Here is a 16265-nt window from a genome sequence, read left to right as displayed (position 1 = left end):
TAATTTGATGCCGTTGTTGTGATGTCAGCACTCATCTGTACTCAGACTTTCCAGGTGTTTAAACCACCTTTAGACCAAGAGTTTCAACATGTGCCTTTAAATGTGAAGTACTGTAGAGTTTGATGAGCAGAGTCTATATTAAGGCTACAGACTGTGGTGATGTTTAGGGCTTTAACACCAACATACTTCAATTATTAGTGCATCGTATCTGAGCACTTTCTGAGAACAACAGCTGATGTTGCACTACACCCTGCAAACCCCACATTACTGTTATTAATTTTTCAAATTCCAGTCAAAATGGCTTTTAAGTACAAGTTATTCATTTTTCAGCATCAGGAGAAAAAGAAGCCACAGAAGTGTTCAGTGAGTCACTCCTTCTCTTTATTTCAGCTTCCTCTCTTTTCAGGAGACTCACTTTCAGTTCCTCAAAGAATCTGCAGACACACCTCCAAAGTTCAGTCTTAGAAGCTGGTTGATCATTTTCTGAAGTAATCAAGCTCATTCAGTGGTGTTGAGGTCTGGACTCTGGGGTGGTCAGTCCATCGTTCAGCTTCTTTGTTTGATGTGTCCGTCTCCTTTTCTCAGTGAGGTTCTTCTTGACAGCTACACATCCTTTCAGACCCACAGCGCTGAGTCGTCTTCTCACAGTGGAAGGATGGAGAGAAACACCTGTGGATGTTTTCAGATCTGAAGCAGCTTGATTTTCTCCTCTCTCTCAGAGATGAAAGCTTTAAGTGCTGTTTATCTGATGGGGGAAGTTTTGCGGTCTACCAGGGTCTTCCAGGTGGTTGTTAGGAGCCACATTTTCTCTGTAGCTTTCAATCCGTTTTTGAACTCTGTTATTTTCAATTATTTTAATGGACTTTCTCCTTTCTCATACAAGTGGATTATCTTGTATCTATTTTTTACAGTACAAAAACTGGTACTTAATGGTCGTTTTGACTGGAAATTCAATAAGTGACTTTTGCACAGAACTGTATGTTTTGACTGCTTACAAATTCGTAAAGTAACTGTGGACATGAGATTGTGTGCATCATACAGGCCTGTTAAATATGGAATAAAATAGAATATCTTTATTGTCATTGTACAAAATATACAATGAAACTAAGCATGCTACTCCTAAATAAAAATATGTATTTGTTTTTGCTGTTTGTCAGAGACCAGTTAATGTATTCATCAATAAAAACCTTCCTACAAGAGGAACCATTATATTTATTTGTGTGTTTGTAGTCCTGAATGTACATTTTTACACTTGACTTGCTTTGGAGGATGTGTGTCAAATAAACATCATTACAGTGATACAGGTGAATAGCTGAACAGCACAACTTTACAATATTGTCATAAAATGACAAAAATGGCATCCAAACTGAATTTTAAAGGAAGTGGAGAGATACAGAGGAATGACCTGAACACGAAACACAAAAAGGAAACAAAAGAAACACCTATAAAAGCAAATAAAGCTAAATAAAAATGATTAACATTAGTTTACTAATAATTATTTGTATGCATATCACGTCTCAATGTAGCAGCCACTTGCTTCTAGCAGAGTCAATGCTTTTCTGTTGATATGTTTTCTTATTGATATCTGATATTACCACTTTTAAAAATTAGGGTGCACTTTAAAAAGTATGAACTGACCCAAAAAGACAGTTCTAGTTCTAATTCTTTTATTTACCTACTTGAGAGACAGCTGGAATCATAATAACTGCGATTAATGATTTTATTCTCTTTTTTGGTAGTTTTATGCTGCTCTAAACTTGCTGGTTACAGTTAGCTTAACTTTAACTCAAGCTCACTTACAGAAGCATCCTTAATTACACAGATTCGTGTGTAGAATCAAACAAAGCTTCTGTTCACTGCTGGCAGCCCTTGTTTATGTTTACACAAGTGAAGCAGTTCAAATATCTGGCAGTACTAGCACTGTTTTTTGGTGTTTCCTGCGCTGGTCAGCTGATGTTGGAGCAACATGCTCAGATACACACAGATGCACACAGTCCATGTCTTCCTCACACACATTTAGGCCTAATCCCATTTCTCATTTTTACCCCTACAGATCCACTCTGATTTCTTAGATCGGACTAAGGCCTAGAAATCTGATAAAGAGGATCTGAGCTCAGTAATGGGCTTTTCAGTGCATGTAAGCCCTCACTCTGATTTCTTTCAGTTCTCTCAGTCTGCGCATGTGTGAAAACAGCGTTTAGCACATTACGAGACACAATACAACACTTGTGGAGTGACGCTGAAACGGAATACATGCCTGACAAAATGAAGGATTTGATTATTCTTCGTTTTCTAGATGATGTATATCCATATTTTCTGCTAAAGTGACAAAATAGAGCACGTAAACACACTGAACCAGTTACTGACACGGTAAACACACTCAGTGTCTGTAGGAGCTGCTTAAATATGACTTTAAAGCAGCTGTTACTCCTCAGGGAGCTCTCAGTCCGTGCGGTCATGTTCTGATCTCCCTCCTCTGAGTGGAGCCTGTAAACATCCAGAGCAGAAGGAGCAGCAGGAGGAGAACTTCTCTCCCTCAGAGAGGTGGAAACTCGCGTCTCATCCGGAGAAGGAGGGGAAAACGCCCAGTTCAGAGATATTTGCATGTTTTCATCACAAACTGCGTGAATGAAGTAAAAATCCTGATAAAAGGCCTTTCTGGAGCCGGTTCGGACGGTTCGGACGGTTCGGCAGATGCTAACGAGCTAACAGCCAAACAAGTTACTACAGTGTTCAGAGTTAATCTTTAACTTACTGAATTATTCACTCTGAATCTGGAACACAGGGAGTTAAACGTTACCTGAATGACTGTTAGAAGCTTCGTTTGTCCAAAGTCTGTGTGTGGAGTGGACAAAAACTTTAAATTAAAATCTTCTATAGCGAGTTAGCATAAATTAGACTGGTTGGGGGTGTTTTTTGGTCAAAGAAAGTAACTTTTCTAATAAAGTACTAATACTAATAAAGTAACCACTGTTATATAACTGATATATGAATATGTGTGCGCTGGAAAGGCCGTTTACATGGTGTTAAAGTGCAGAAATAAGTCGTTTATTTCATGCTCTTCATGCTGTGTGGTGGAGCTTCTTCACAGCTCTTAGTAAAGTTCTCACTGGCAGATTCACCAAATTCAGTCCTGACAGCAGATAATCAGTGAGCGTCATTATGTGGACAGTATTTTATTTTTAATGATTAATTTATTGTAAATACTACAGATGTGTGTTTAAAAAATGACTTTCAGAACATATATATATATATATTTTTTTTTTTTACCCGATTTTCTCCCCACGTTAGTCGTCAATTCCACCCGCTAGTTAGGACTCCCCCAATCACACGATGCTATCAACGCTAGGAGGGCGAGGCTAACACAGGCTTCCTCCGAGACCTGGGAAACCAGCCATCGCATCTTTTCGAGCTGCCGCTCACGCAACGTCATTGAAGGAAAGCGCCAACCGCCAGATCTGTTACGTCAGCTAACAGACGCCTGCGCTGACTAGCATCGCGCTGAGTGAGGGATGGGGGAGAAAGGCAGCCATCCCACCGACCCAGAGAGAGCGAGGCCAGTTGTGCTCTCTCGGACTCCCGGCTACGGATGGCTGTAACATCAGGGATCGAGCTCGCGATCTCCTGATAATAGGGCCAACGCTTAGACGGTTGCGCCACTCGGGAGCTACATTCAGAACATATTTTGATGCCACTAAAAACCTATTTTACAACTGTAAGCCATGAAAAAGGGTTGGGCCATTACTGGAATAACATGTTTCTGTTCTAGAATGTTCTTCAAAAATTTACACTGCGTTAGAATGGGGGGAACATCCAGATTTATTCAGTCTAGAACAGTGTAAATGTTCTTCATCTTTCACACTGTTCTAGAATGCACCCCCCCCCCATTCACACTGATCTCAAATGTTCTCTCTATTCACGCTGTTCTGTAGCGTCATCCCCAGTCACGCTGATCTTGAATGTTCTCCCCCATTTACACTGGTCTAGAATGTTCCTCCTGTTCACATTGTTCTAGAATGTTCTTCTCATTCACGCTGATCTCAAATGCCCTCCACATTCACACTGATCTCAAATGCCCTCCACATTCACACTGATCTTGAATGCCCTCCACATTCACACTGATCTTAAATGCCCTCCACATTCACACTGATCTTGAATGCCCTCCACATTCACACTGATCTTAAATGCCCTCCACATTCACACTGATCTTGAATGCTCTCCTCCATTCGCACTGATCTTGAATGCTCTCCTCCATTCGCACTGATCTTGAATGCTCTCCTCCATTCTCACTGACCTTGAATGCCCTCCACATTCACACTGATCTTGAATGCTCTCCTCCATTCGCACTGATCTTGAATGCCCTCCACATTCACACTGATCTTGAATGCTCTCCTCCATTCGCACTGATCTTGAATGCCCTCCACATTCACACTGATCTTGAATGCTCTCCTCCATTCGCACTGATCTTGAATGCCCTCCACATTCACACTGATCTTGAATGCCCTCCACATTCACACTGATCTTGAATGCTCTCCTCCATTCGCACTGATCTTGAATGTTCTCCCCATTCACACTGTTTTAGAATGTTCTCCCCATTCTCACTGATCTTGAATGTTCTCCCCCATTCTTGGTGACCTGGAATGCTCTCCTCCATTCACACTGATCTTGAATGCTCTTTCCATTCACACTGTTATAAAAAGTTCTCCCCATTCACGCTTATCTTGATTGTTCTCCCCCATTCACACAGCTCTAGGATGTCCTCCCCATTCACAATGTTCTAGAATGTCGTCACCCTTTTTATTACCAGTTTGTTCTTTTACTGGCTGTTCCTCTTGGACGGGTTGTGACACTCCCCACTCCTCTATCTAGAACAGTTTAACTGCTCAGCTTCCAGCACGCCTCCAAACAGCACTGCAGCCTCCACAGCCTCCACTGCCCCTCTTCTGCGTCCTCCTCCTCCGTCTCTCTGATCCTCATCACACCGTTCAGGATGGACTGGAGTTCTCTGACCTGCTGTTTGCTGTTTTCTGGTAAGAGCAGCTCAGCTTTCAACTGTTTCTTATTCATCCAGTGTTTCAGTCGTTCCTTCATTCATTAATGAAGATATTAAGCTTCTCTTCTTCTCTGAGGACTTCAGGAATGCAGATGTAGCAGATGTGGTTGTGAAGCTGGTCTAAAAGGCAAATTATAATTTAATGACAAAGTAATAAAGGATTGGCTGGTGCTGGTTGTGGATTTGCGTTTATAATGTGTTAATAGATTTTAAATTGTAAACATGTCAGTAAATTCAGCACTCTGGATTTTATAGAAAGGGGAATTCCACCACTTTCTTAAAATTTCTGCATAATTTAGTGTTTGAGATGTGAACAGGGCGATTCAGAGTGGTTTGGTGTGAAGGGCACCAGGGATCGCCATGACTACAACACAAATATAGACATTTTATTTACTATCCAGAACCACCAGTGAACCTACACGAGTCTTCGGAGCTTTTATTTATAGTGTAAATCTTCTCAAAGCTATCATAAAACAGTGTCTCAGACATCAGGCAGTGAATTCATAACCATTTCATGTAGTAACTTTCTGTGAGGGAGCTTTTAGAGGTGGACATCTGGTTCCTATCACCACCACTGTGAACAGTTCTGACTCTGTAAGTTTCTCTAGAAAAGAGCATTTCACACCAGACCACTCTGAACGGCTCTGTTTACAGCTTAATTATATAATTATGCACAAAAGTGAGAAAGATCTGTAGATTTCTCTTTAAATGTCTCTGTAGTTTCTTCTAGACAGCAAAATCAGAAGGAAAGATGAAGGAGATTATAGCTTAAGTCTCTCCTGCTGCTCAGATGTTTCTCCTGAGAAAAAGAGCTCAGTAGCGCCACATATGTCTCCTCCTGAGCTTTAGTAGATACCTAAAGTCACACACTGTGTGCAGATTTGCTGAGATAATCGCTCATTTTTATCAGCAGTTAAACTCTCATCTCTCCTTTTTGTCTAATGCTGTTTCTCCTAAGCAGATTTAGAAGAATCAAGGTTGAGTCTCAAAGACTTAAAGGCATCAAAGAATTTCCTTTAGGAGACAGATTAAGATCTAAACAGGAAGAGAGGGCCCTAACAAAACAGTTAATCAGGAACTGATGCTGCCCACAGGACGCTGTTGGCTGGATATTTTTGGTTGTTGGACTATTCTCAGTCCAGCAGTGACACTGAGGTGTTTAAATACTCCAGCAGCACTACTGTGTCTGATCCACTCGCACCAGCACAACACACACTAACACAACATGGCCTGCTCTCCTCCTGACCCCCGAGTTAAGAACCCATGGTCTGAAGCTCTCTTTAACTATCTTAGACTCTTCTGTGTAAGTAGACTTTATTTCCCTCACTAGAATAGGTTAATAGCTCTGCAGATGGCTGAGAGGATCCCCCAGTAATCAGAGAGAGTCTTTATGTGATGTCTAATCTTTGCTGATTTATTTGTTGTGTTTTCCACTAAACTATTTCAAATTTTCTGTTCCACATTAAATGATGCAGCAGTTACATGCAGGCGCCTCAAGAACTTGGCAAATCAAGTGACTTTAGACCAAGCTTAAAGCCTCAGGGAACCTACATCAGTGTTTTCTTTCTAAGTAGGTCAGTTCTGCTCTTATGGACGGTTGCCACAGTACGCCGCATGAATACTTTCCATTGTCCAATAAATGACGTATAAATAAAGTATTTCTTGTCTTCTGGTGTAAAAGACAAGAAATACTTTTCCCTCCTATTCCCTCCTGTACAGCTTCAATAAAAACCTAGGCCTTCCCCGTTCTCTTTAGGTCTGAGCAACAGAAATATTGTGCAAGTGGTCTTTCACTGTGGAATACCTGAAAGTTAATTATGTCAGTAAAAGTAGCCCTTTTGTGTTGTTTTGATATTTTTGTCTGAGTTCAGTCACCATTTAGTGTATTTTCCTATTTTTATTTACAAAACATGGGGTCAACAGAAAAAAACACTGTTCACAGTTATTATGCTTGACAATGCACAACCAAAACAATGTCAACTATATGTGGAAATTCTACAAGTTTGCACTTAGTCATGAAAATTACATAAAAATAAGACTTTTCAAACAAAATGAAAATAATATTTCACAAACCCAACATATAATATTTGCCTGTATAGGATTCTTTCCTTTCAATAACCATCAAATGTCTGATCTACAGAACTGGTGAGGTATTTATTGTCTTTTTGCTGACACTGTTTGCAGCATCACTGATTGCCATCCATAGAGCATCTTTGAATAAACTCCATCTAAATAAACTTGTTGCTTCAGAATTGCTAAGAAATGTTCAATAGGGTTTAAGGAAGAAAGCTGGTCAACCCATAATCTGGTTATCAGCAAACCATTTTTTCTTGAACAATTCACGAGTGTAGTGGGAAGCATGAGAAAGGGTGTTGTCTTGCATAAACATGAGCGTTTTCCTTAGTCTTGTACCACAACCCTTCCACCATGGCAAGAACTGTTGCTCCAAGAAGGTGCAAAGAAAAGGGCCAAAAAATTCATCATTGTTGCCAGAGTTGCATTGGAGCAGAATGGCCATTCACAACTCACCCACAAGCCCATCCATCTGATGTTGCATGGCACTACCTTTGAGAAGTTAGTCTTCATGTATTTTTTAGCCCATTGTATCCTCATTTCTCTCTTTTTTGTTATTTAGAGACATTGTTTTCATCTTGGATACTTTTGCTATATCGTTTAAAATAAGGATGCATTGATACCGATACTGGTATCAAGATGATACCACACTTATTTCCTTGGGCTCATACTCATAAAAATTCACCGATACCAACATCTGATATAAGCTGTGATATTAGTCGAGTGAACTCTGCCGCGCTAAGAAGCTCTGCTCACACTGAGGAGAGTGACTGACTCCATGACAGTCGGGCACAAAGCCGTCGGTCACTTTAAACATTACGCCTTGTTATATTCCCACCAGAAAATAACTGTCAGTGAAACAGTGTATTCATTTTAAACAAACAGTCACAACCGCCTTCCCAATACGAGTATATAAATCATAGTCTTTGTCCGTAAACAATGGACTATTTGAAACAGTGTGAGTCACCAAAGAACAAGATTTCTAAAATCACACTGTGTATATCTGGATTTAGGGGACACTCAACTACAGCTCAACCTGCCAACTCTAGATTTTTCTTAATAAATGTGAACACCAACAACTACTGTGTGCAAACAAAAATGACTTGGTTTGTTAAAACAGCAAAGGGAAGTTAAAGAACTTAGCAGACACTAATTGGGGACCAATCATGGATTAGTTTTGGAGCAGCTGTGCTAATTAATAAAAGGATATATTGAAATGTAGCTGAATAAAGAGAAAATTGAAGTACACACATAAATATACACATACACACACACACACACACACATATATATATGCTGCTGCTGTATATATATATATATACAGCAGCAGATGTGGTTGGGAAACTAGGGGGTTATGATCAGTGAAAACCGTAATAGGAGTTGAACTGCTATCCAAGTAAACCTCAAAGTGTTGAAGTGCCAGGAGGAGCGCAAGGGCTTCCTTTTCGATAGTACTGTAGGCTAACTGATGCTTAATGAATTTTCTTGAGAAGTAACAAAGAGGATGGTCAATACCAAGGGCATCCTCTTGTAGGAGGACTGCACCGGCCCCAGTACCACTGGCATCTACTTCCAATTTAAATGGCTTATGAAAGTCAGGTGTGGCTAGAACAGGAGAGCTACTTAACAAAGCCTTCACAGACTCAAACGGAGATTGGCATGCCGGGGACCAAACAAAAGGACGGTTTTTGCAGAGGAGATTGGTAAGTGGCAAAACAAGATCAGAAAAATTCTTGCAAAAGCAACGATAATACCCAGCCATACCCAAAAAACGTTTAAGCTCACGTGGTGTTTGAGGAGTAGGGAAAGAGCTAATGGCTTGTACTTTAGCATCTAAGGGTCGCACCATGCCGTTGCCAACAATCTTGCCAAGGTAGGTGACCACACCTTTTCCAAATTCACACTTTTCTAGATTTAGCACAAGGGAGGCATCTCGTAATTTAGTAAATACTGTTTCCAGCAGCTGCATATGGTGTCCCCAGGTGTCTGAATAAACAACAATGTCGTCAAGGTAGGCATCACAATTTGGCACGTCTCCTAGAACAATAGTCATGAGGCGTTGGAAAGTAGCTGGGGCATTTCGTAAACCGAAAGCCATTACGGTATACTGCAGGAATGTATCTGGTGTAGCAAATGCAGAGATGTCAGAGGCGCGAGGGGTTAGGGGAACCTGCCAATAGCCCTTCAGTAGGTCTAGTTTGGTCACAAACTTGGCAGAGCCAACACGATCAATGCAATCTTCCATTCGTGGGAGAGGAAAAGAATCTGGGACTGTAACGGCATTTACTTTTCTGTAATCAGTGCAAAACCTGTATGTTGTGTCAGGTTTTGGGACCAGAAGGCAAGGGGAACACCACAGGCTGTTACTGGGAACTGCAAATCTGTTTTTAAGTAAGTACTCAGTTTCTTGTTGTAAGAGAGAACGTTTATGTGGGCTAACGCGGTAAGGGTGCTGCCTAATGGGTGGATGTCCGTTGACATCAATATCGTGCTGAAGGACAGAAGTTTGAGACGGAATATCTGAAAATAGAGAGGGAAATCTATCAAATAGGGATGTAAGGTCAGACTGTGCAGCTAATGGTAAATCAGACAGCTTCTCTGAGATGGACTGCAATGCTTGAGAATTAGCAAGGCGAGCACAAGGGAGACAGTTTCTGCCCAAGTGGAGGTTATCACTTTCAGGTGCATATTCACTAACCAAAGCTGCTGCTAGTGGAACAGACAAGTGGGACAGAGGCAAGGGAGGACTAGGGGTAGTTACATTTACATTTTCGTCAGTAGAACGAGCCACATAGGGCTTCAACATATTTACATGTGTCCTGCGAAACTTACGGCGACGGTCAGGAGTCGCAAGAACATAATTAGTGCTCGATAGCTTCTCAGTTATTTCATAAGGACCACAAAAGCGCGTCTGTAAGGTAGAGCCAGTAACTGGGAGGAGAGCAAGGACACGATCACCAACATTAAAAGTGTGATTAATGGCTTTGCGATCATAGCGGATTTTCATTGCCTCCTGAGAGGAACACAGATTCTGTTTTGCTAATTTTCAAGCTAATTGAAGACGCTCACGAAGCTTAGAAACAAAGCAAAGCACTTTATTGCCAGAAGTCGAAGGAGGAGACAACCACTGTTCATGAAGCACCCTCAGAGGCCCACGGACCGAGTGACCAAAAATCAATGAATTGGGACTAAAACCAGTCGATTCTTGCACAGTGTCACGAATAGCAAACAATAGTAGAGGCACTCCCTCATCCCAGTCTTTGCCAGTCTCAAAGCAGTAGGTTCTCAACATGTTTTTAAATGTTTGATGAAAACGCTCAAGGGCGCCTTGTGACTGAGGATGGTATGCGCTGGAGACTTTGTGTTTAATGTTGAGTTCACCAACTACCTGAGAAAACAGCTTAGACATGAAGTTCGATCCTTGATCGGATTGTATGTATTTAGGCAGTCCAAATGTAGTGCAAAACTTAATCAAAGCCTTGATTATTGATCTTGATTTAAGGGAACGCAAGGGAATAGCCTCAGGAAACCTTGTAGCAGCACACATTAGGGTAAGAAGGTAGCAATTACCAGATCGAGTTTTAGGCAAGGGGCCCACACAGTCAATTAACAGTCTTTCAAATGGTTCTCCTACTGCAGGTATGGGGCACAGGGGTGCAGGGGGAATCGACTGGTTTGGCTTTCCAACAATCTGACAGGTATGACAGGAACGACAATAACGAACAACATCAGACTTGATGGAAGGCCAAAAGAAGTGATCCAAAATACGCTGCACTGCTTTTCTGATACCTAGATGACCAGAAAGGGTATGGTCATGGGCCAAGGACAAAACTAGTGCTCTATAAGGAGTGGGAACCACTATCTGGTGCACCTCATCACAAGGACTAATTGAACTTACAGGAGACCACGACCTCATCAACACCCCACTTTCAATAAAGTAACCAGTTTGCTTTTCAGACATGTCGTTTTTCTCTCTGGCTAAACTAAAACAATGTTCGAGTGATGGGTCAGCTTGCTGAGCAGTAATTAAAGCAGACCTAGTAGCCAGATCAGGTAGTTCTTTGTCTGGTACAGGAAAGGGCTTGGAAGCTGTTTGTGTATAGTCCGTTACTGGAACAGAAACATCAGCGTGAAGCTCAGAGTCCTCTTTGCACAAAAAGGTGTCTGATAAATCAACAGTATTAGCAAATTTCCGTGCTTGGGCCCGAGTCATAACACAAGCAGGAAACAGAGAAGCTGTTTCCTCTTCAGAAGGGAGGGTTAGGATCTGTACAGGTTCATCAACTACTTCAGGAAGCGTAAAGACTTCTCCGCCAGCTAGGTCATTTCCCAAAATAAATGAAACACCAGCAACGGGTAATTTAGAGAGAACGGCAACCTTCACATTCCCAGCAAAGTTGTCCGTTTTCAAAAACACAGTGTGCAAGGGAACCCTGAGCACGCCAAGCTCAATTCCCTGTACCAAGACGTCACTACCAAAGTAGGTCTCACTAGAAAGTGGCAACACATTATCCAAAATAAACGACTGAGCTGCGCCAGTATCACGTAAGATTTTAATAGGCTGCTTAACATCACTGGTCTCGGACAATGAAACGACTCCACTGAACACAAAAGGTTTAAATACAGGTTCGACGTCGGAACAGATCTGTGGTTGAACATGCAAATCACTAGGAAGTAGCGTACTCAATGCATTCACCTTTTTAGTTGGGGAACTTGAACGAGAACGTTTACGTGCGAGGGCGGGACATATAGCAATAAGGTGGCCTTTCTCGTGACAGTAAAAACATTCGCGTTTCTCAGCGGTAGAAACAGAAGTATTGGGTTGGGAGGAACTAGCAGCGTTAACAGGGGTTCTTGCTACTGGGGTGCGGCTAGAAACGACACCACGGTGCGAAGGTGAAACAAAAACAGTTTTGTGTGTAAGAACGAATTCATCAGCTAATGTGGCCGCAACAGAAAGTCTGCACACTTTCTGCTCATTAAGATACACAACGATTTTCTCTGGGAGACTATTTTTAAAGTCTTCTAGTAGCATGAGCTCTTCAAACGCAGTGACTTTACTAGCCGCACACCATTTCTCAAACAAAACGGTCTTCTCCCTAGCAAACTCAACAAAGGTCTGGCTGGGGGTTTTCGTTAGGGATCTAAAATTTTGCCGGTAGGCTTCGGGCACCAGTTCATAAGACCTCAGAATTGTGGCTTTCACTACATCATAATCCAAGCTCTGCTCCAACGAGAGAGAAGAACACACTTCCTGAGCTTTCCCAACTAATTTGCACTGCAGTAACAGTGACCACAGATCCCTAGGCCAACCAAGAGCGGTAGCGATACGCTCAAATATGGGAAAGTAAGTATCCACCTCATGCTCTCTAAAGGTTGGGACAAGACTTACTTGTCGACTAACATCAAATTGACCAGCGCTACTTACGGCTGTTGAGCGTGCAGGAGAGCGGGGCTTGGGCACTGGTGGAGCAGCAGCTGCCTGAGGGCCAGTGGTCGTGGGTGACCGAGCCGAGAGAGAGGCAGCGCTTCGAGGAAGAGGTACCGGCTTGTCGCCCACCAAACTCAGCCTCCTCAATTCAAGGTCCCTCTCAGCGGTAACCTGAACCGCTTTCAGACGGAGGGCCTCTGCCTCACGCTCCTGGATTTTAATTTCCAGTTCCAGCTCCCTCAGTCGAACAGCCAGGTGAGGATCCAACCCAGGAGAAAGGGCACCGCCGGGATCTATGCGCGGCCGGCGCTCCGAGCCGTCTGCAACCTCCGTCGCTTCCGCACCCGGCGTATGGCCTAAAGCAACACCCAGGGACCCTTCCCTCTCAGGCAGAATGCCCAACCTAACAAGGCGAGTTTCTAACTCAATCTTTATCTCTTGTTTAGGAGCAGAACGAGGAACAACAATAGAAAAAAAATCAGCCACCACGAGTAGGTCAGCCTTACGGCACGCATCAAATTGTTCCCAAGTAGGGTTAATAACAAACACTGAAAGATCAAACTTAGCCATCACGCCCCCCCCCCAAAAGAGAAAACCACCAGCCAGAACAAAAAAAAACAAAAAAAAACAAGCCAAACACAAGAGGCAGCGAGTCCACACAAACAGAGAACGGAGGACGAGCCCCCAATTATGTTACGACCCGGTCTAGGTCAGGCCGTAACAATATGAATATAGTGGGTATTAAACGTGATGTGGGTGAGGAGACGAAACACCAGACATAAATTTTAAGCTCAAAGACTGTATTATATGATTGATATGAATACAAACAGTGATATGAGTTCACACACCGGCAACAACGTCAGGAATGGCCCAGGCCAAAACAACAAACAACCCCACACTAACTTTCCAACACAAACTACCTACCCTACATACAACAAAAGAAACAAAAGACAGTATGCTAACAAAATGGCAGCCACTCCCTACAGCCGGTTCACATTTACTATTTACAAATATATATAAGATATATACAGTTTTAGGGTCAGGCTAAATCGTAGTCAAAACAAAGCAGTGGTCAGTAACAAGCAAGGACTCAAGGGTAACGAAATGCACACAAAAACAACAGCAACACAACGAGGAAGTCTCCTCTTCAACCAAGCCATCCGGGTCTCTTTAAGCAGGTAGGAGGAGAGGAAACCATGGAATGGAATGGATCAGCAGGGTCCAGGAGCAGAAAGGGTGAAGTCACGGGATGGAATCTGGAATGAATACAAAACACACAAGACCAGGCAAAAACACAAGGCATAACAAAGGCAAAAATGTAATATTTGTAATTGTATAATTTAATGACAAAGTAATAAATGATTAGCTGGTGCTGGTTGTGGATTTACATTTATAATATATTAATAGATTATAAATTGTAAATATGTCAGTTTAACGAGGCAAAATAACTCAGACGCTTGAGAATAAAAAGAGCTGGTGAGGCTTTAATGTTAGAATCGTAGTGGAAAAACGTGGTCAGAGAACAGGCAAAGGTCGAATTCAAAAATGACAACAGACACAAAAACACAAACATACCAAGGCAAACAAAGTCCAAAGGGCAAAGGTAAAAAGCGCAAAAAAAGTCAAAATAGCAAACAGTCAAAAACCAGAAAAATCACAATAGTCAGAAGTAAAACGCTCAGTAGCTCTTGTAACAAGTAGCAATACCTCGCACTGAACTAGACTAAAAGCCCAGGTTTTATACTAAGCTAATTATCTCAGAACAGGTGTAACCAGTTAGTACTCAGGCGACAGAGAGCGGTGATTGGAGCGAGATGGAGAGCTGAGAATCATGTGATCCCCTTGGGGATTCTGGGAAATGGAGTCTCTAGAGGCCTCTGAGCCCGAGGGATGCGTGACAGTCAGTAAATTCAGCACTCTGGATTTTAGAAGTTTAGCGAAGAAAGAATGAGTTTGAGGATGTGCAAGTGTATAAAGGGGAATTCCACCACTTTCTTAACATTTCTGCATAACTGAGTGTGTGAGATGTAAACAGAGTGATTAAGAGTGGTTTGGTGTGAAATGGTTCAGATTTCTTTACAGTGGTGGTGATAGGAAGCAGGGGTCGCCATGACTACAACACAAATATTCACACCAAACCACTCTGAATGAGTCTGTTTACAGCTTAATGATATAATTATGCACAAAGTGAGAAAGATCTGTAGATTTCTATTGAAATGTCTCTGTAGTTTCTTCTCGACAGCAAGATCAGATGAAAAGACAAAGGAGATTATAGCTTAAGTCTCTCTGGCTGCTCAGATGTTTCTCCTGAGAAAAAGAGCTCAGTAGCGCATAGTAATGCCAACCAATCAGCGCTCAGTAGCAGTAATGCTAACCAATCAGCACTCAGTAGCAGTAATGCTAACCAATCAGTGCTCAGTAGCAGTAATGCCAACCAATCAGCTCTCAGTAGCAGTAATGCTAACCAATCAGTGCTCAGTAGCAGTAATGCTAACCAATCAGCACTCAGTAGCAGCAGCAATGCTAACCAATCAGCACTAAGGAGCAGTAATGCTAACCAATCAGTGCTCAGTAGCAGTAATGCCAACCAATCAGCTCTCAGTAGCAGTAATGCTAACCAATCAGTGCTCAGTAGCACTAATGCTAACCAATCAGCTCGCAGTAGCAGCAATGCTAACCAATCAGCACTAAGGAGCAGTAATGCTAACCAATCAGCGCTCAGTAGCAGTAATGCTAACCAATCAGCTCTCAGTAACAGTAATGCTAACCAATCCGCGATCAGTACCAGTAATGCTAACCAATCAGCGCTCAGTAGCAAGTAATGCCAACCAATTAGCACTCAGTAGCAGTAATGCCAACCAATCAGCGCTCAGTAGCAGTAATAATAACCAATCAGTGCTCAGTAGCAGTAATGCTAACCAAATCAGCACTCAGTTGCTTGGCTCCCCCTAGACCAGCTTTGGTTGGTATGCAGCTGAACCATCTTAAACCAGCCTAAACCGGTTTAATCCAGTATAAACCGGCTTAGACCAGCACAGAATTCACTCCAGTCAGTGCTGTTTTTCAGCAGAGCAAACTCACAGCTCAGTTTCAAAATAACTCTGCAGTTCTGTGAATATGCAGACTTTAAGGTGAGTTAAACTGTACCTGGGTTACTGAGTTATAGAATAATTTAAATATGACGTCTGACAATAAATAACGTTAAAGAACACTGCTGAGCAGTTAGCTCACTCGCTTTTCTTAGCCTAGCTGCTGTGACTATAAATCAGAAACCTTTGAAATATATTCAGTCTGGGTGGGATTTCATGAAACTTCAGCCCTTTGAGGGATGATTAATGGTTCAAACAATTTGTATTTGCTTCAGTGTAAACTTGGTCAAGTTATTACCCAGATGTTTTTATTGTGACTAACACCAGTGAGCTATGTGAGTTATGTTCACCACTGGTCTATAGCTCTCTTTAACTGTCTTAGACTCTGTATTCTGAGGGACTGAACTGTGTTCTGCCCTCTATAGAACAGGTTGATAGTTCAGCAGATGGCTAACAGGCTAACAGACTCCTCCGGTAAACAGAGACAGACTTAATGTTCAAATCTTTACTAATATATTCCACTAAACTAACATTAACATTATTTGATGTAACTGCAGTATCTCAGTCAGTGATGGCTTTCAACATCGAGTCAAGTCCTTGGAGAGACTTCCTCCAAAAC

The sequence above is a fragment of the Colossoma macropomum genome, unplaced genomic scaffold (genome assembly GCF_904425465.1).
Source record: "Colossoma macropomum unplaced genomic scaffold, Colossoma_macropomum, whole genome shotgun sequence".
NCBI classification, from domain to species: domain Eukaryota; kingdom Metazoa; phylum Chordata; class Actinopteri; order Characiformes; family Serrasalmidae; genus Colossoma; species Colossoma macropomum.
Note: the sequence above shows the minus strand (reverse complement) of the source record.